The sequence below is a fragment of the Paroedura picta genome, chromosome 10 (genome assembly GCF_049243985.1).
Source record: "Paroedura picta isolate Pp20150507F chromosome 10, Ppicta_v3.0, whole genome shotgun sequence".
NCBI classification, from domain to species: domain Eukaryota; kingdom Metazoa; phylum Chordata; class Lepidosauria; order Squamata; family Gekkonidae; genus Paroedura; species Paroedura picta.
The window spans coordinates 57665311-57686956 of record NC_135378.1 but is presented as its reverse complement, the minus strand read 5'-3'; the positions used below and the strand labels follow the sequence as shown (position 1 = coordinate 57686956).

The 21646-nt window shown below is 40.4% G+C and overlaps 1 long non-coding RNA gene across 1 annotated transcript in view; it reads right to left on the bottom strand.

The window, feature by feature from the left end:
• Window positions 1-13630: 13630 nt before the first annotated feature.
• LOC143819047 (uncharacterized) overlaps window positions 13631-21646 on the bottom strand; it is a 242747-nt gene continuing 234731 nt past the window's right edge. The window contains exon 3 of the long non-coding RNA XR_013224739.1: window positions 13631-13670. This is a non-coding gene — a long non-coding RNA (uncharacterized LOC143819047). The remainder of the gene's footprint in view (window positions 13671-21646) is intronic.

Genomic DNA, 21646 nt, shown 5'->3' with positions numbered 1-21646 from the left:
GGAGCTGGGGCAGTGAAGTTCCTAGTGTGTAAATGGTCCGTGTGATCTTGAGCATATGTGCTTAGGGAATTCCTACCTATTCAGCTATTCTGGGTATAACCAGTTTGGGTGACTTCCCACATGGAAGGAGAACAAAACATTAGAATTTACCTGAGGATTTCTTATTGTCCTTGCTGGAGTGGAGAAGACTTCAAATGGTTTGCCCAAGGGACTACTTTTGAACCTTTTTTACCCTCTCGTTTTCACACTTTTCTTTTTCTTATCACTTTCAATTACACTCTTCTTCACTTATTATTTTTAAACTCAACTACTCTTTGGGTTTCTGTGGGTGGGGTGGGGCCTGGGGGTGCTTTGGTTGCTTGGGATTTCTTTTTTTCCTTTTGGATATTGGGGATGGAGTTCTGCCTGTTTAATCTGTTTTGTTGCTATGGGGGTTGCTTGATTTGGGGTGGGGCTGTGGGTTCCTGGTTGGCTAGCTGCTCTGGTTTGTTTGTTGACTATGTTGGTTGCCACTGGTGTGTGGCCTGGACACTGCTAGGTTCTTGGAGTGCTGTTGTTAAAGTTTGAAGTTGTAATCCATTCTCTGTCATTCTTGCTCACTTTGGGAGCTATTGTTTCCTGAGTGGTCCACTGCTCTAGTTTGCTGACCACTGCTGATATGTGGCCTGGGCGCTGCTGGGTTACTCTTGGGTGCTGTTGTTAAAAGGGGGGAATGCCAGCTATGCTACTTTTGGAGACTTCTCCATTGTTAAGGAGTCGTTAAAGATCACACCCAGGTTCATGACTCTCTGTGCTGTGGTAAGCTGCACTCTGTCCTTCCCGGGAAGATTACATCTTTGGGGCCACTTGGGCTCTTCCATGTACAACGACTGAAAGCAGATTGAGAAAGTTGCTTTTGATGGCTGCTCCACAATAGTTCTGGCACTCTCCAGTGGGAGTTCAAAGCTCAGTTCTGAGCACTTTTTAGTCTAGAAAGTGTTTTGCTGTGTTTTGTTTCAGATGAACATGATCATTCCAATCTATGTCTGTTCTGTTTATCCTTGGTATCGCTACCAACTGCTACAAGCACAACTGCTCTGTTTGTTGTATTTACATCTCTTTCATGTTCACTAATCATTGCTAAGCTGCGCCTCTGCCAATGGGTATGGTATGTAGGGCATAGCATGAAAAACAACTTGTGCTTCTTTCCAACCAGCTGCCTAACAAAGAGAAAGTATTGCATACACAGACCAAGTCATAATTCAACCCCCTAAATGATTCTCCCCATTTGTAATATATCTAATCAAACAGATTAACTTCCCTAAAAGGTGTGTGCCTGCCATCCTTGGACGAAGCATTAAGCTTGCTTATCCGCATGTCACGAAACCAGAAAATTGCATAAAGAATGTAACAGAAATGGCCTGTTGCAGTTTTCTATCCATGAAAGGTTTTTCTGAAGAATGGTTATCAGGGTTTGGCACGAACAGGCTAGTTTATAATATCTGAGTGCTGATACAACATCTTGTAAACTTTGTAAATTACATCCTTCAAAGTTTGTGGTCTTTTGAGTTATAACTGTAAGTGTTCCTGTGGCAGTAGAATGCAAAGTACAGGAAAAATGAAGCTATAAAAAGAGTCAACGCTAATTTTTGCAATTTACCTAATATGGGTAAATGTGCATGATATGTCTTCCACTGCCAGGGCCATGTAATCTCACAGAGGCTGTTTTCAAAAAGCACAGTACAGTGTTGCATCCCTTTTTTCCCCTGTATATTGCATCTAGCATAACTACATTTAGAATCTAACGTGTTTGGGGCTAAAATTTTGAGTTCTTCCTTTCCTCCTTGCTTTTCAGTCAGTAGCCAAGTCCTAATGACAAGAAGGCAACACATGGCACTATTGCCGTGGATCAATGTGCACAGGCCCCCTTTTTCAAAGGAGGTATGAAGCAATGTTGGCCAAGTCTGGAGGAAAATCTCCAACCACTGGAGAGAGGGCAGTATGTAGCTTTATAGGGAAGCTATTTCCTTATCCACACAGTATTTTGTTGCTACCCTGACCCAAAACACACTCCCTCCCTTGGAATGGTGCAGGATTAGGCATTTGCTAAGTAGAAATTGTGTGGTGTTCACTTGATTTAGAAGGAACGTTGTTGTTGTTGTTGTTGTTGTTGTTTTGGCCTTCTTTGTGAAGTCCTGGAAGGAAGCATGCTTAGTTAACTAGGCCTGGTCATAGTTTGTTTAAGTCATAGCTACATGGATGTATGTCTGCAACAGCCCATCAAATATCTTAGGGCAAGGTATGCAGGTAAGGACCATGTCGGTGCTGAGCATTCCAAACCTAATTAGGGGCTTATGGCACATCAGAGGGAGGGGCTGAGGCTTGATGCTTCTTGGCACATATTGTATGTGCAGGCAGGGATAAACAAGACTGACAGAAGTGCTGCCTAAATTTGGAACCTGCCCCTTCCCAAAGGCAGCCACAGTTCGCTACTTAGCATAGCCCACTTTTGAACGATTAACTTATAGTAATAAACAATGGTGTTGATCAGACATTTAAATAAATAAAACATTTGTCTTGTGTCCTTATTCTTTTTACCTAATTATGTAACCTCTTTCAAATTAAATATAATTCCCACAGCTGTTTCTGGATATGCTGAAGACTGAATTTATAATTATCTTATGCATGCCCCTTCCATTGCAATATCCCAGGGGGAACCCTGAGGGAAGATATATGCAAGGTTCTGATATGTAGATGGTTTATAGTGGTTTCTCCATCAAACATAAGACTTGTTTGTTTTATGTTTATGTTTTATGTTTGTTTTATGTTTTATGTTAATAGCTGACTGTGTAGCATTCCAGTCAGACTATAGTCTTGCATAAAAGAGAAGAACCATATTGTATCTAAGCCAATTATGCTGGGGGTGTATGAGTAGTTTCTTCAATGTGTTAACTTCTTAAAGTATCATGGAGAACAATATGGAAAGCAGCCCCCCCCCCTAGTTCTTCCTGCCAACACCATTCCCCAATCAAAACTTCACACTACTTTTACACTGGTTGAGAAAAAAGACAAGTGCCTAGTTTATGCTTGTCTACAAAAAGAAAAAGAAAAGTAAGGGAAAGAGAAATGAACAAAAATACACATGATACATATGGCAAAGCATGTGCGCTACACCAGTGGTCCCCAACCTTTTTATCACCGGGGACCACTCAACGCCTTTTACTGAGGCCCGGTGGGGGGGTAGTTTACTCCTCTACTCTCAACCACTGCCCTAACGTTCTCTGATTGCTATGGTAATGTTTAAACATCCCTTCAAAATAAGATACAGACACGCCACAACAATGAACATAAGGAACATTTTATTTTCATGGAAATTTTAGCTCATGACAATGACAAATCAATGGGAACCCTGAGCTTGTTTCTCTGCAACGAGATAGTCCCATCTGGGAGTGATGGGAGACAATAACACCCGGTGTGTTGTAAAGGGCCGGGGGGGGGGATGAAGTAAAGGGCTGGGGGGGAGAAGGCGTCCTTCGGGGCCCACCTCCAATTAGTCAAAGCACCACATGTGGTCCGCAGCCCACAGGTTGGGGATCGCTACGCTACACTGTAGAACAATGTCAAAAATTATATCCAGTCAAAAGAATCAAATGTCTGTGTGTGTGACAATCACAGTCTCTACTCACCACAGTCTGTTGAAGTACTGTAACCTTTACATCCAATGGGAAGTCTAGTCATTTAGGGGGGCATTTCATGTGTCAGACATTACTGGTTGTAGATCGTAGAAACATATTTAATGTGCCACAGGACTCAACATTTCTCTTATTGTACTTTATGGATACTTCTGAAATTCTCATCAGAGTCTGGAATAGCTCATTACCATGCATTAAAGATTCTTCCTTTTTTTTGTTTCCAAATTTTGTGCAAATTTCTTTAACTAGATGCTTTGTTGATCCTTTCATTTTCTTCAAACCATTTTCAAATTGGTTCTTTTTTTACCTATTGGTGTGCAAACATCTATGGACAAGATACTGCAAAAGAATTTATATAATTTATTTTTTTAGTGAGGCATAGGAATGTATGCACACATGAGTGAAAAATCCTGCATAAAAGGATCTTAATGCTAACTTTGCACTGATTTTTGAACTGATTTATCAGTCCACATGCATGCATGGCTAATGAAAAATAGGAGGGGGCAAAAACCCATTCAAAACCAATTTGGGTACTCTAATTCTGAAATTTGTTTTTGAAATTCTAGTTAAGCCAGTATGAAGTGTGAAATGTAGCATGCAATGAAAATGATGCCAAAATTGATCAAACCTATGCATCATTACTCATTTGAGATGGTTCATGTAGGAATAAATGATATGGCCAAGAACACAATTGCACATAGTAAGGCTGACTATGAAAATCTTGGGCGGCAGCTGAAATGAATGGTGGCACAATTAGTTTTCGATCCTGCCTGGATGGCAATGGTGATGACAAAGAAGAAGAATTGGTTCTTATATGCTGTTCTTCTCCCTGAAGGCATCTCAAAGTGGTTTACAATTCCCTTCCCTTTCCTCTCCCCAAAGACAACTTGCGAGCTAGGCAAGGCTGAGAGAGCCCTGATATTATTGCTTGGTCAGTACAGCTTTATCAGTGCTGTGGTGAGCCCAAGGTCACCCACCTAGCTGCATGTAGGCCCATTATGCATGGGGGGAATAGCGCACATTTGGGGTGGAAAGGCAGCAACTAAAATCACCAATAACGCACGGAGCCGGCTGCAACTGGCTGCAGATTCGGTGCATGCCGCCGAAAAAGCCGCGTTAGCGAAACGCGGAAGAAAGTGCAGCTTCCGGGTGACTGGGCTGTAACCAGAAGCGGCGCCAGGGTCGCCGCGTGCATAATCAGTTACTCTGGGTTTTGCCGCTGTTGCGTTCCGTCCCGTGCATAAGCGGTTTACTTCGCTTCTTCCCCCTCTGCGTTTTCCATGTGACCTGAAATTGCCGTTTTGGCGGCCATGCATAATGGGCCATAGAGGAGGAGCAGGGAATCAAACCTGGCTTGCCAGATTAGAAGTCTGTGCTCCAAAACACTATGCCAAGGAGAAGAGGAACTAATCATCAGGAGTAGAATATAATGGAAGTGAATTGCTGGCTGCATTGGTGATGCCCGCAGGTGGGATTTGGATTCTGGGACCACAGGGTAGAAGAAGGTCTACTAGCACAGGAACTACAATTGCCAGTAGTAGGCCTCAGGCTTCAGAAAGGCAGACATCACCAGCCAAGCAACAAAGCTAGTTAAGCCCAGTGAAAGCGAGGTTTGGAAGTGGGGCTTGAAAAGGCACCATGCCTTAGAGTCCACCCTCCAAAGCAACTATTTCTGCCTGGATAGCTAATCTTTATACTCTGTAGATGAGCAGTAATCTGAGAAGATCATCAGGCCCCACTTGGAGATTGGCTACTCCTGGGTTGGAAATATTCCATGAAAGTGGAGCTGGAAAAGTATATAATGCCTCCAAAGCCACCCAACCAGCCACATCATGCCCGTGGCCTATTTCAGGTCAAGGAAACATTGCAGAGAGAAGGTAAGGTTGCCAGATATATGTAGGTTCATGTTCTAGAATTCCACATTTCCTAGGTGTGCTTGAATCTGATTTGGCTGAGGACTTGTGCACAGAGAGACCTCCTCTTAGGATTGCCAGCTTCCAAGTGAGGCACAAAATCCACACCAAACCATGAGCTAGTGCCCGTTGCATTACAGCATGCAATGGACTTTACTATTAGTATGTATATACAAAAGGAGCAAGTCCTCCATGCTACATTTCTCAAGCTGAGTAGTTTTTACTCATGTACACGTATTTAGGACTCTGGCTTCATATAAAACCACCTTTCCTATTGGATTTGTTAAGTGCTCTATTAATAAACCTGACTCAGAAGTAATGAACAGTATAAAGTAGAAACAAGTTAAGTGAGTTACTACAGCACTGTAAAGTCAAATAAGACAATGATAAGTAGCCAAACATAGGCTTAGCTAATACCAACCATTAAAATGTTAATAGTCCATATTGGGTAAAATAAAGTATTAGAGAAAACTCTATGAATTATTCAATATATTGATTTAGCCTCAAGGAAAAGAAATAAACATGTCTTCGACTGTGGTTTAATGACAACAACAAAAAAACTGGGTTTGCTACGCAGCTGAAAGGATGAATTGTCTATTGCTTACCAGAGCAGAAGTCTGTCTCGACCCTCTATGCATCTGTGTAGAAAAGAGAAGAAAAGCATTTAGCATGTTTTACTGTCATCATCAGGAGGGTATAATCGACATGTGGACAGCACAAATTACACAGAGCTACATAAGTAATTGTCCATAATAGCATTCAATACCAGCAATTCCTCAATGCGTAATTCTTAGCATAATTTAAGTAGACACACACTAGAGAATTTATGCAATTAAGAAATGTTACAGCTTAGCTCATGGGCTGTTTTTAGTACAAATGTGAGGAGAAGTGTAAATCTTGTTTCATTCTAAAAGTGCTATATAAATGAAGAATGGCCATGGCTCAGTGACAGAGCATCTGCTTGGCATGCAGAAGGTCCCAAGTTTGATCCCGAGCACCTCATGTTAAAGGGTAGGTGATGTGAAAGACCTCTGCCTCAGAACCTGGAAAGCTGCTGCCCGTCTGAGTAGGATACCGACTTTGATGGGTTGATTCAGTATAAGGCAGCTTCATATGTCCATGCGGATAGCAATAAACGGGAGCAAAATCATAGAAAACTTGCACAATTCTTGGCGGAAGCACCCAAATGCACACCAATAAATATCATGGGAGGAGACAGCAGCTAGGAGACTGGACGGATGACGGTAAAGGACAACATGATTAGCAATGAGCTAGAAAACCTATCCAGTTTCTAGCCAAATAAATTAAGACAGGGAATATTTGGGGGAGGAACTGTCTAAGAGTTTGTGAATTTTAATTTTCAATTTCTGCAATGTAGAAAAAAAACATATATAGCTTCTTCTTTTTTTAAGTCACTCGAGGGTAGTCATTTCCCATGTGGAAGTCTCAGTTCTATAGCTTCCTCAAGGACGGATCCTGCTGGGTATAACCCTACGGGAATTTCAAACAACTTACAAGCAGAGAAATGGTTTTGGAATATGGAGCCAATGACAACCTCTTTTTGCAATTTAACTGTGCTCAGGCAGTGTTTGAAATGACTTAACTGCCTGAGAAATATCTTGGGACTATTTAAAGAACAATCTTGAGTGAGAAGTTAACGTAAGTGTCTTTATGGGAATCATTACCATCTGTATAGCAATCTCTTCTGAAGCTCCTTCATACTGCTGTATTCTGAAGCTAGGTTTTTCCCTCCCCTCGTTACTATGATGCTGGCATGTTTTGCTGTAAAGCAGAAGGTTTGGCTGTAATTCTTATCTGTATTGCAGGCAATTTTACAATCTTTTGCCTTGGCCCTCATCCTTCTTTTTGGAAAATCACAGAAGCCCAAGACTCTTAAAAGAAAAATAAGGAAATGATATCATTTTTGGAAACGTTCATAGATTTCACTTTCAGACCTGTGAGTAAGACAGGCTGATATTTATGGGTGCTTCATGCGTCCTAGTAGAATATAGAGTTCCAATGATTAAAGTGAGCCTCCAAGAAATTCTGTATTCTCAATGTGCAGATCTGAACATTAATAAAACACCTGTATGGTTAGTATCCATATCTTAATATTTTAGCATAGTGAAATGAATATAGAGGTGAAATTTTAAAGCATCACAAATTTTTAATTTCGTACTGTTAAAATGTCCTGCTACAGCAAGACATAGTAATATCACCAGCATTTAGTAACCTATCCAGTTGACTACATGAGAGACTTTGGATTGTTGATTATATTGGTTCCATAAAGAGTTAAGTGAATTAAACTGAACTAGATATTTGTTGCATGCAGCAGCAAGTAATTTTTTTAGATATTGTATTTATTTTATTGCATTTTATTTATATTGTTCATCTTTATATATTCACATTTCTATCTCGCTTTCCTTTAGGGATACAGCTGTGGCAAACGTCTCATATTTACAGTGCCATTCTAAACTGTTCCATGATTCTGATACTATTGAATCCAAAGCATTTTAAAGGGTGTTAATGCTGCTTATGGTTATGTTGTTACCATCACAATTCTTGCATGAGAGTTTTTGCTGATTCATAGTGATGTATCTATCACATTCACAAAGTACATGGCAGTGAATATTTGAACCCAGAAACCTGTGGTCTATTATGTTCAGCATCCCAGATACTAAGCCACAATATATTGAATTGTCAAATTAGAGGTAATATGCATTATGCTGGACAGATCTGCTTCTCCCCCTGCCCTTCATCCAAGTTTTAATGACACTGGAACATGTAATCTTCTCTATATACTATCTATGCATTATCTCAGTCTGGATTTTAGAAGTCATGTTATCATGACTATCATGAAGATTACAGGGATCCTAAAACAAAAAAACAAAACACAAAAAACAGTGCTGTAATGTCAGGAAAAAGGAGTGCTTTAGGATGCTAGGGCTAATTCTGCGTTGAGCAGGGGGTTGGACTAGATGGCCTGTATGGCCCCTTCCAACTCTATGATTCTATGAGTGCTACCAAGAGTGGATTTTGCAGTTGAGCTTGAGAAGGGGGGGGGGGACAAAGATCCCTTTGTTGAGAATAAACTTTTAAATCTTCCAATCAACAGAAAATTCTTCCTTTCCTAGGTACTGTAAAGAGACAGTGTTGTGTAGTGGCACTAGGAAAGCCAGATTTGAACTCTCACATGCTATGGAAACTCACTGGAGAACCTAGGGTGAGTCATGGTATTTCAGCCTAATCCACCTTACATCCATCTTAGTGGGGATAAAATGGAGAAAATAATTGTGAGTTGTTATAACTGAATAAAATATTATTTTACTACTGCTCAATTTTGTTGTGAAAAAGCATATGTATATAATAATATGTATATAATATTTTTTCTGAATATTTATTTATAGAAAGGTGTTTATAGATGAGTCTTCATTAAAGGTATGTAGAACTCAATAATGAATTTTATATAGGCCCTTATTTTAAACAAGTGACATGTTTAAACAAGTGACATGGTTATTTATCATGGGAGAAACATGAATTGACATGTAAAATAACCTCAACTGGCAAATTAATTATTAATTGTAGTGCATCATATGACATACTCTCAACTAAATAAAAAATTAAACATTCATTGCAATCAATAAATCATATGCCAGTTGTGGTTATTTTGCATGTCAAGTCGTATTTCCCCATTTTATTTTGCTGCAGAACTAGCTCCTGTTTCATTTTATCCAATCACAGCTGGATAACCAAGGGTATCTTATCTTAAGTCCTTGCCATTCTTTTTTTACTGTGAAATTGAAACTTTTTTTTCTGCTAAGGGTGCCATAAGAATGTTATTCAAATAAGTAAATATAACCCACGGATTCATTCTAACATTTCCGAGGAGATAACACAGGATGTTGACAACATTATGGCACATTTGCGATTGTAATAAGAATATGCTATCACCCAGTTATCCACAGACTCTAACAAGCAGCTATGTGACATTCAGTTTGGTTTTGTTAAAAATTATTTTTTTAATGAAATCATCAGTGGATTATTTTTGTACATGATGTACTTTTGTATATGTAGTATTTGCTTTATTTACAAAGATTCAAGAAGAGTATCGTCGGAAGCAAAGATCTGCCAGCTACCCCACATCCGATCCCTAGAGAAGAATCCTGGAATCCTAAGTCACTTTAATGAATTCAAACAGTGTGGGAATGCTTCTCTTTCTGCCTGTGCTATAATCTTCACACACAAACATGTTCACTCCATCAGCTGGTAGGGGAATAATTTTATGCAAGCCTTCGCAGGTGTTTGAACAGAAACATATCTTCATGATTAAACTCCACTGAGAAAATACCCTCAGTTGTTATTTTGTCATTATATCCTCTCCCCAACCAGACCTGCCAAGCCCATCGGAAAGAGGTGTTCATAGTACCCAAAGTCCCAACAATATGCTTGAAATGGAGGGTGAATGTTAAGTGACTGGCTCTATCTTTATTTGTCTCAGGCATGTCTCCTTTCTTTTCCTGTAGATCAAGCCATCCTGTCCTTAGAAGTGTCTGCCTTAGTAAAATCTAGATGGCTTCCCTAAGCTGTGAAAGTATGAGAGTGCCCCCAGGTGGGTGGCTGAGTGTTGTAGGTTTCTGGATGCCCTCTGCTGGCCAGAGGTCCCCACAGGAGTATTGAAGGAAGACACTGACAAGTTAGCTTGGCTCTGCAATGCCGGTGGGTCTTTCCTTTTTACTATGGAACGTGGTGGGGTTATAGAAGGCAATGTGGGAGCAGAAACTGGGCACTCAATCATGCTATCCACAGAGCTGCTGCAGTCCTTGCCCTCACTATCCCCTTCTTCCTCCAAGCTGCTATTGCTCCACTTCATCTTTTCCCCTCCCACCCAGCTGTTAGCCTTGCAGGCCTCTTCCTCATTTGCTTCTCTCACTTGCCTCCTTTGCTCCTCTCTTCTTTCTGTCTTCCTCCAACTGTTTGCTTTTGCCTCAATCCTGACTATTTTGCTCTCTCTCCCATCTCACTAAGCACCAACCCATGCTTCCTTTTTCTTTTATTCCTCTCCCAGCTTCCCAACACCACCCAACGATCTAGTCAAGGTGAGGTCACTTTAACCCCATCCTCACTCAGCATCTCCCCCCCACCACCACCACCAGCTGCCACAGAGTCCATCTTCATGCTTGGGCTCTTCCCTTTGTTGGTGTTGTGTCTGGGGTCTCCCTTGGTCTTTGCTGTGCCCAGGTAGGGAAGGAGGAGTTCAACATGTTCCCTTCTCCACTGGGCTGAGCCCTGCCCTGCCTCAACAATAGCCAAGCAACTCCGCCCTGGGCTCAACTGGTTGGCGTTTGTGGCTGGGGCATCTGCTGCTGCCTTGGGCATAGAATCATAAAATCATAGAATCATAGAGTTGGAAGGGGCCATACAGGCCACCTAGTCCAACCCCCTGCTCAACGCAGGATCAGGCCAAAGCATCCTAAAGCATCCAAGAAAAGTGTGTATCCAACCTTTGCTTGAAAGCATGTATCTAACCTTTGCATCCTGCAGTTTCTTGGAACCCCCCCCCCCAGGCCAGCCAGTGTTGTCCCTCATCTGCCGATGTTCTCGGGGACTCAGCAGTGGGGCCACTGCCAGTGCCAGAAGTTCCGAGCTCCCAGCCTGGAAATGGGAGAGTGGCCAAAATGGGTTGGGACACTAGCAATGGAGAATTGAGGATAGATTATGGCTTGCCATAGACACTCTCAGGAGTATTTGGCTGAGCTGTGTCTCAACTGCTTTAATAACTGTCCACTGGATTTCACTGATGCAGAAAGAACAAAAATAGAACTTCAGAATTTAAAAGAATGGAACCAGAAATAATGTCCACTCTCGCATAATTTGAGCCCTCCCCTTTCTGTTATTTTCCTCTTAAATGTAATTTAGGGGATTCTTACAGCATTGTTTAGAAATGAAATGCAGATCATTTCTGACATAAAAGTACAGCTTGGGGTGGGGGGAAGCTGTGGTCTTTTTTTCCCCCAATGACAGTCTATCATTCTAAGGAGGGAAGGAACAGTTTGAGGTTAATTTATATCACATCAATCTGTATTATGTGACCTTTTCAGAATAAACAGAACCCAAAAGTGATTACACAAAAAAGTCAGTCTTAAAGCCAATTACACTAATAAGAACTGATGTGGAAATGGGTATTTATTATTTTAAAAAGCAACACTGAAATAAGTCTGAGGGGCATTTAAAGAAAGGAGATGCCTAACTGCAGCACATCCAGTAATGAAATCAGAGTCAGCCTAGTAGCTGATTAAGGTTAATTTGAATCACATCAATGTGAATTAACTTGGCCTTTGCAGAATGAACAACACCTTTGTGCCAACATGATCAATTAGTCCCTTTAACTTTATACATCTGCCTGGAAAGGTTAGATTTATTAGTTATCAGGGTAACCATTCACAGATTCAAATCTGAGGCTTTGTGTAGTATAGCCACTGGACAAAGAATAAAAATAACATGCAAACTTTGATGACTGTGAGTTGGGTGATTTGCATGACAGACAGTGGTATCACCTTTTCAACTCAATCTTGTCCAGTTCTCCTTTTTATTGTAGTCCCCATCTCACATCACTTTTCTATTTTGAGGTCCTATGGCACAGCCCTTTTTGCATGGACATAGGGAATGGATGGATCCATCTCAGAGTACATGGTAAGAGAACAGGGAACTGGCAGTCACATTGATGAACAAATGTCCCTTTTTTCAGTCACCACAGAGTGACCATTCTATAATATTTTTATGGCTATCCTGATGGAAAGAAAATCCTCACCATCAGGGGTATACAATGAGAAAAATGTTTTTTGGGTTTTTTTAGGATTTCAGGAAGAATATCCACATCAGTATTTTGGATTATTCAGCAGAACAATATTTGAGTCCAGTGGTTAAGACCAATAAAATTGTATTCTGGGTATAAGCTTTCATGTGCATGCAGACTTCTTTAGATATCCAGTTTATAGCCAAAATAAGGTAAAGGATAGTAAAGTAAAGGTATTATTAGTAAAGGTATTCCCATTATTAGTAAAGGTATCCCCTGTGCAAACACCAGGTCATGTCTGACCCTTGGGGTGACGCTCTCTAGCGTTTTCATGGCAGACTCAATACGGAGTGATTTGCCAGTGCCTTCCCCAGTCATTACCATTTTACCCCCCAGCAAGCTGGGTACTCATTTTACCAACCTCGGAAGGATTGAAGGCTGAGTCAACCTTGAGCCAGCTGCTGGGATTGAACTCCCAGCCTTATGGGCAAAACTTCAAACAGCATGTTTGCTGCTTTACCACTCTGCGCCACAAGAGGCTCATAAAGCCAAAATAAAATGGTCTTAATTCATATGTTTCCATTGGATTCAAATGTTCCACTGGATTCAAATGTTCTGCTGCTAAAGACGAACATGGCTACCCCCCTGAATCTATCTTAGATTACTGTTTCGGAATTTGGTTTCAAATTATTTGTATTAAAAACACTTTGATGGACAGGTTAGGCCCCACCTCTACTTAAGAGAGGTGAGTTGGTGAGTGAACAGTTGGAAAACAGCAGTTAAGAGAGCAATTGGAAATTAGCAGCTAGAGAAAAGAGTATGATTGAGTGAATGAAATTGTGTAGATGAGTTACTTAGATCTGGCTAAAATGTAAATGTAAAAAAAGACCTTAATGGCTGGAAGAGGGACACTATTTAAAAGTTCAACTGGAAATGAAACATTGTAACATCTATCTTTCTTCAGTCTTATTTCAAAGCACAAATAAAAGTTAAATCCTTTGTGTCTCAGGAAAGAAACACACACATGATTTCTCTGTATATATATATAATATGTACAAATCATGGGAGTATGTAAATGTAAGAGTGTCTGAATCCCAGCCCCAAATCTCTGAAGTATTTGAGTGAGGGCCTGATGATAAAGGATGACTGGGGACATTTCAGCACATTAGTAAAAATAGTGTCACGCCCACTGCATGACAAAGCATTATATCATGCCCCCAGGCCCTCCTCACCTTTTTGCTGTCTCGCCTTTGTCTGCCTTCTTTTTGCGTGTCTTACCCTCCTCACCTGTTGCTGGAAGAGGTGGAAGAGAGAAACATGCCTTATACACGACACAATTCCATCTGTCAATCAATTCAGGAAACCAATCCCCTTCCTCCATATTCTGATGCAGTTTAAAGGTCCCGTGATACCTGCTAATATATTTTTTTAATAACCATACTTCTCCATTGCAATGCCTCTCCATTGCAATGCTCTAGAATCATAGATGCATAGTCTTTTTGAACACCCCCCTTGTGGGATCATTAGTAGGTTTGTGCATGAAGGGCCCAATTCAGTCACTTCAGCTTCGGTGCCCATGGAAGTCAATGGTGCCATAGATTATAATGGGATTTTTGGTGCCCCCGCCTTTCCCAGGACCTGGGAGGTGGGGGGTTGAGGTAACAGTCTCAAAACTTTCAGGGTAGCTCCAGGAGCCTATTCCCTGACCCCCTCCAAATTTCAAAATTATTGGTCCAAGGGTCCAAGATGATTCCCTTGTTTATCATACATTTATGGTTATGTAAACGGCCCCCCATGGCTAATGTTGGGCCTGGAGGGGATGGATAGGGGAAGAATGTTAAAGCAGTAGAAGGTGGACTTTTCTCTGAACCACCTCAGATTTCAGGTAGGGTAAAACATATGTAAAAGCTCTCATCTGTCAAAAACCCCTCACAAATGGTAAGGGAAGAGAAGAGTTATCATAGAAACAGTCTGTATTTGTAAGACAGTTTAAAAACATGGAAACATTCTAAGTGGTACTCTACTTGGAGTACCATCTGTTTTACCGCCCCATAATATTTCTACCCTATTCCCATCTCATTCTGCCCTTGTTGTTAAAGCTGGAAGAAAATATCTGCTCTTCAATTTCATGGTGCAGTTGACTACCATGCGTTAATGGCTTCAGGATATTGCTTTTGCCACCAAAATTTGCCAGGCATCCTCATTACTAGTCCTGACACTACAAGCAGCCCTACATACCAAGCTGCAGACCTTGACAATGGTAAACATTACATGATTTGCCTCCAGCTTTTAAAGTCATACTGTGGGAGAAGCACTTACACTACATTAAATTTGTGCTCAATTACCATTAGGGCTGTGTTGAGTTTTCCTCCCCAGAGGATTCAGCATGTGGTAAGCGAGCTGCTTCTGTTCTAAGCTGGGAGCAAAAAAAAAAACCTTAGCAAGCTGAAATTATACATTGAACTGCAGTTCAGGATGAATTTGTTTTACCATTTTACCATCTTCTGCTGACAAGCAAAATATAAATTGTTTGTGAGCTTTTTTCTTAATCCTCTTGCATCCTGACACCACAGATGAACTTTCACGCCAATCCCACATTTTAGTCTAACAGCCTGTTTATTTAAGTTACTATTTCCTTAACAACCCTCCACAGAATCTAGTTCAGTACCTCCTTCTGTCCATGAACCATTTTCTTTTGTTCATTTTCAGAAATCTAAAATGGATACAATGCCACTTTTCAACAGTCATTCCATCTCAGTCCTTTGTGCTTTACCTCAGTACAAATAAGTGCTTAATTATCTGTTCCCCAACATTGTTATGGTAGCTTAGGGAGCTCCTCTCCACCCTATTAGGGATGTATATTCATATAATATCAAAACCCAAAATGCATAGAACATCTTCATTAACTAGCAATGAAGTAATAGTTGCTCTTCATCAACTGTAGGATAACAATTTTGAATTAAATTTCCTTCAGATTCCAGATCCAAAAGGGCTCAATTCCCCATGTCCATTTTCTGCTGCTATAATGTCTGTGGCTGTATACTGTGTTCATTTTCTACTTTCCCCCCTCTTTGAGGTGGATGGGAAAGACAAAAAAAGGCAGGGAGTGACAGATACATAGACCAACTAGAACTCTTGACCAATGCTTATAGTTCCCTGAATTAAATATTTGTTCACAGTATTTTCTGCTATCATATTACTAGTTCAGTGGATTGCAAAGGAATCTTGCAACAAGGGTCCATGGCTGCCTGGGCCATTCTAGCTGTTTGTTGTGAGACTGAAAGTAAGATCAAATACCTTGCTTATAAAAAAGAGTGTCGGCCGAGGGATAGGTAGAGAATTTGGGCCAATTACTCTTCCTTGGAAGTCTGTGGCATGACTGGTAGCTTTGGGAAGAGAGAAAGGTGGTTTAATAATTTAACAATGAAACTTGCCCTCTTCCAATCATAAAATCCAGGGATAAATGTTAAATGGGCTTTAAATATAATTGGGGCATTTCTGCACATCTAAAAAAATGATGTTATAAGTATATCTACGTATAACTGCCCCTTTGGAAATTCCTCATCTTCTGCCTGTCTTGCTTCTGTCTACCACCTTCTCGCGCTCCTTACACTCCACATGCCTGCTTGATATGGCAGAAGAGAGCAATGTACTTTACATGTAACTTAATTCCACCTGTCAATCAAGCCAAGAAACCAATCCCCTTTCTCAACCTTTTAAAGGGCCCACGATGCCCACTAATATATATATTTTTAATTCAATCCTTCTCTGTTGAAATGCATATGCATCTAATCATAGATGCATAGTGCTTTTCGAATGCCACCCTTTATGGACTCACAAGTCTTAATAATGAAAAAAGGATCTTGTTCCTGATTTTGGGGGGGGGGGGTGCTTTAGAGAGGCATGCTTTGTGTGACTTTGTGTGTTTTTTGGCTTTGCCTGCATGCTTGTATGCCTATTCATTGCTCCAGGAAGTTTGCTTTATAAAGAAAAACAAAAATTGTCCCCAGGAGAAAGGAGAGGAGGTGGGTGTGAGGGTGGGACATTGGAGGCAGTGCTTCTTCGCCTTCATACATTTGTTTAGTGTGTGGCCTGCTGGTTGCTCTCCTGTAGCTTGTGCTTTTAGGTTGGGGAATCCACTTAATGTGATTCCCCAGCTAGCACTTAATGTGATTCCCCAGCTAGCACTTTAAAATAGAGAATGTAGCTAGTGGTTTGCTGCTTGGACACTGGATGTTGGCAACTTCATGTGAAACACCAAAAATGTAGCATCTTCACTAGGTAAGCATTTCACTATATTTATGGCGTGCGGAAAGGCCCTTCTTATTGCCACTTCAAAAATAGGCTTTTTACTGTAAGCATTATTTAATAGAATTTAACATGTAAGATATATAAGCACCTGTGTTTTTAATATTTGGCATCATGAATAAGCTCTTATTACTAACCCAATTCTAAGTTTCATCCCCTTATCTTGCACTTTAGAACAGTATGTGTCACATTCAGCGCAAAGTTTGGTGTTGTTACTCTACCTAGGGTTTCTAGGATGTGCAAATAAAGCAACAAATAAAGCAAGAGGCAAGACCAAGGTCTACAAACCAGTCCAAAATGAGGAAGCCAAAAGTTCAGTCCACGAGTCAAAGAAAAAGAGCTTCCTATTAATAATAATAATAATAATAATAATAATAATAATAATAATAATAATAATAATAATAATAATAATAATAATAATAATAATAAACAACCTGCATTTTCACCTTCCTAATGATGCAGATGATCCTGGAGGGGTGGAAGCATCTGGCTTTCATCAGCCAGATAGGAGCTGGGAAGTGGAGGTGATTCTGTACAAGTTCTTGGCTGTAAGTTTTGGTATACTTGGGGGCTTTTTGCACGCCTTCAAAATAGCACAATGGTTGCCAATTGAAAACGCTACTGATTTGCTGTTTTGCACAACGTCGTCGACAATCTGCCACACACCTGAAACCAATCTGCAAAAAGCGCTTCCTTGTAGCGCTTTCAGGGAAATCCCCAAAAGTGGATTCACCCTCCAGAAAGCGATACACTCCTGCAACCAATCTGCAACACTAGCGAAAAAGACCTGTGCGTTAACATTGTTGCGGTTTCTACAAAGTCCCTCCCCCTGGCTCTCTTCTCTGATCTTCCGGCGAAGCGATCGCCATTTTTTTTTCTCCGAGCGAGTGGGGATAAACGCACCAGCGAGCCTCTTTCTGTTTAGAGGCTTCCCTGGCTTCAGTCCCTCCCCTTTAGTCACTAAGCACAAACCACAGAAAAGCCCGTTTGCTGATGTATTTTCCCTTTAATTTTTACACATTCATTCAGCCGAAAATCGGGCCCGAGAGAGGGGGGGGATTTTTTTTTTCATTCGGAGGAAGCGTGGCAACGATCAAACGACAGCTCAAACACATTAGGCAGCTGGATGGGTCTCTCCGTTGCAACGAATCTACACAGATTCGTTGCAATGGGTCTGTTTTTTTTTTAAAAAAACCTTTCTTAAAGGGAAAGGGGCTGTTTGGGAGCATGCTAACGGCTGCCCATTGGCTGCTTGACGGCCAGGGGCGGGACGAGCTTGGCAATAGCGCTTCCTTTCTAGCGATTTCTGCCGAGACCGGAAGCCTGTGGGAAACGCTACAAAACGCAACTGGATTCCACTACAAAGGCAGGTATGCATAACGACGAATTCCACTATTTTAAATGGTGATTTTTCATTCAGTGACCAATTTGCTACAAAGATCCCGGTGCGTAAAGCCCCTTGCACTTCCTCCTCTTGTTTTTTGTTTGTTTGCTGCTTTTGCTACCTCTGGTCACTATACTGGTCCTTTCTTCCTATGAAGTCCTCAACATTGCTGAGATCTGTCTGACCCACAACACTACATTTTCTCTCTAGAGTCAGCCCTCATGCACTTTGCCAGGTGACAGGGATTGGCAAGTATCCCACCACAGTATCCCAGATATCTGTCCGAGACAGGTGCCTTTGCTCTGGCAGTTCCTCCTGCCCAAGGTCATCAAAATCTCTATGGATGTAGTGTTACATTATTTTTTTTAATGTATATCCACCTTGTTAAATGTCTGTCAATTAGGCTTTTATTTAGTACTTTATTTGGAGGACACGATCCTGTGACCACTTATGTTCAGAAAGCTGCATATTTTCTAAATGTGTAAAATTCTGAAAACATTTCTAAAATGATTTTGCAGGTACTAGTGTTCTATCAGGATTCAGTAGTGCTCTGTTCTTCTTCAACTGCAGCAAGTAATTTTGGGTTGTGTTTTGGAAATCAAGACCTTAAAATGTATGGCTTGTACAGCTTTAGTTTAATGGGCTGTCAACTGTCCAGGCAGCTCTAGTACAAAGCAAGACATGTCTTTAATCTTCAAAGAAAACAAAAGTAAAGTGAATAAATTCATTTATTAGCTAGAAGGTACAAAATAAGAGAAGAAGTAGGCCTGTTTTTTTTTTTTAGCCTTCAGATAAAATACAGCATATAAATCTCACCAAGCGTTTAAAGTATTTATATACTTTATAAAGAAAAGATTTTTTCCCTGCTGGTATAATCAGATATGTATTTTCTGATATTTCAATTGCAGTAAGATTTTAAGCTCCTATCACCAAAATACTCCATCTCATTTGAAAATTTCAGCCTAAGATTTGCTTGTCATATTAAAAAAAAAAGATACACGCTCACATCAAACGTGGGTTGAAGATAGTCTTCGGAGATCTTTAAACAGTACCTAGTCACTTGGAAATTATTTTTTTCTGAGAACAGAATCCATGAAGCCAGACCTATATGTAATAAAGAAACATAAAAAAGTGAGCTGGGTGGAAAGCTCCCCCACAGCTGGTAGGGGAAAAAAACAGGCCACAGGCCACAGCATGGGCTCCATTAAAGGGGACTCTATCTGGCCAGGCCTGATCCCTCACTTTGTCATGCCCCAACCTGTGCATCTGTGATGGCCCATGCATAGGGCCTGCCATAGGCCATAAACCCTTCCCCTTTACCTCCAGCTAATATGTCCTTCTATGGCATGGAGTCCCCCATCATTGCATCTGTGAGCCCTGGAAGGTGAACTGCAGCCATGTGTGTGAGGTTCATGCCATGTTTTTTTCTGGCATTTCCATTCATCTCACGGTTTCTCTGCACATTTGTCATAGAAATCAGTTTGTTTTATTTGTATTTGCATTACAAAACTCACGCTTTATACATCACTAGGCTGGCTAGTAGTTCCCTAGGTGGGTCTATAATAAACTGTTTACCTAAATAAGAACATTTTGCAAAGAATACTACCATTCTTAGGTTTCAGTCTAAAGAGAAATGATGTGAATACTTCATATTTGCAAGACATCAGAGGGCAATGTTGCCAATCTACTGTCCCCCTCTTAGGTTTATTGTATTATTGTTTTCTGAAATTATTATTACAATAATGTTGACTTTACCAGCCAATGCATCTATTTCTTCTTTCCTGATAAATGCATTAACTGTTGATTGAATCAGCAAAGGAACATCCAAGGTCATATTCTTTCAATCCCAATATCTTCCAAAAACGATTGCATCTGGTGACACTAGAGAAACTTCTACTTCAATACTGACCCATTTTAAAGACTCCCATAAGACTAGCCTGAAGAAGAATTGGCCTTAAGCACTGGGTATCTAAAGCAATAACTATGACAGATGAGATCCATTTCATGACCAGATTGCTTGTCCAACTTGGACAAAATAAAATGTCTGCATTTGACCTTTCTGCATTTTATATACTTTAATATGCCCTCTGCATAAAATTATACTTGAAGCTGGCCTATACATTTTCAATTTCTTTATTGTCCTAGCACTGATTTTTTAACATCTCCAAGAACAAATCAATAGAAAAGGCTCAATTTGTCTTGTTGTTTTTTAGAAAATACATGAGGAATAAATACACTGGCACATTATGTAAACTAACGGTCCAGTCCTATGACTGCACTGGCATGCTCAAAGGATCTCAGAGTTGATGAACCACTTTTTGACCCTTACATGGATTGGAAATGGAACACCTGGGTACTTGCATAACTGGAGCAAGACTGCTCATTGTTTTGCCATGCTGCATTCTGCCATCCTTTAGCCTCTAAATCAATGCAAAAAAGCATCTCCCTTTTAGTTGCAGCAGTGATTGGACCTGCATTATTTGTGGCCCACCAATGGTAAGTGTAATCTGCCAGCTATGCTTATTTGATCAGAATACAGGCTAGATAGCATTTGGAGAGGGGAGAGATGTCAGTGGGATATAATGCTATATAGTCTATATTCCAAAGTGACCATTTTATCCAGGTAAACTGATCTATGTTACCTGGAGATCATTTGTAAAAACAGGATACCTCCAGCCACCAACCCTAGAGGATGGCAACCCTATACTCACTGTATAGGGTTCAGTGACCAATTTCTGGAGGATCATAAGTACTGGGATTTTAAAAAATGCTGAAGTTACAGGATGTTAGACTCAGTTCAAAAGTCATGAACAGACAATCTATGAGAAGTACAAGTCTATTTAACTACTATTTTTTTTCTTGTTAACACTCCTCCCACCTCATTTCTTCAATAGACTCCTGGCAGTCACAGCTCAAAGGCCAGCATCTGCATCCATTTCTGGACAGGAATCTGAGAATAACATCTGAATGAAGATAAATAGGTTGCTTAGTAGATTTAAACTGTGATTAAGATATCCAACTTAGAAAGTAACTAATTAAAGCATATAGAAAAAGTCTATGTTTAATTATGGTGCACTATGAAAGGGAGTGGGGAAGTAGGAGGATTTCATCTTAATATTCTTATTTGAACCTTCATTGAATCCTTTAAAGTCATACCTTTGGTTCTGAAGTAAGAGTGCATAGTCAAGAATAAGATCACAATGCAAATAAGCCTTATGTATCAAAGTCCCCTGGTTCTACACTGTTGCTATATACATAACAATATATTTGTGAATTATGTGGTTTCTTGGAGAAATAAATAGAGACCACACAGGAAGGGTAAAATTATGTGAACTCTTCTGAGATCTTGATGGGATAAATTTGCCTGAGACCAAATCAATCAATCAATCAATAAAAACCTGATCTGATTTCATTCTGAGTGGCCCTAACAGATGAAGTGCTCCTAAAAGAGAAAAATAGTGAATATATTGCTAAAAAGTTTTTTTTCTTCATTTTTTTGAAATCCAGAAAATGGAATGTCTAATTCCTTGTTTTACTCCCCACCCCACCCCAGTTTCTTGTTTGCAGTTTTAACAGA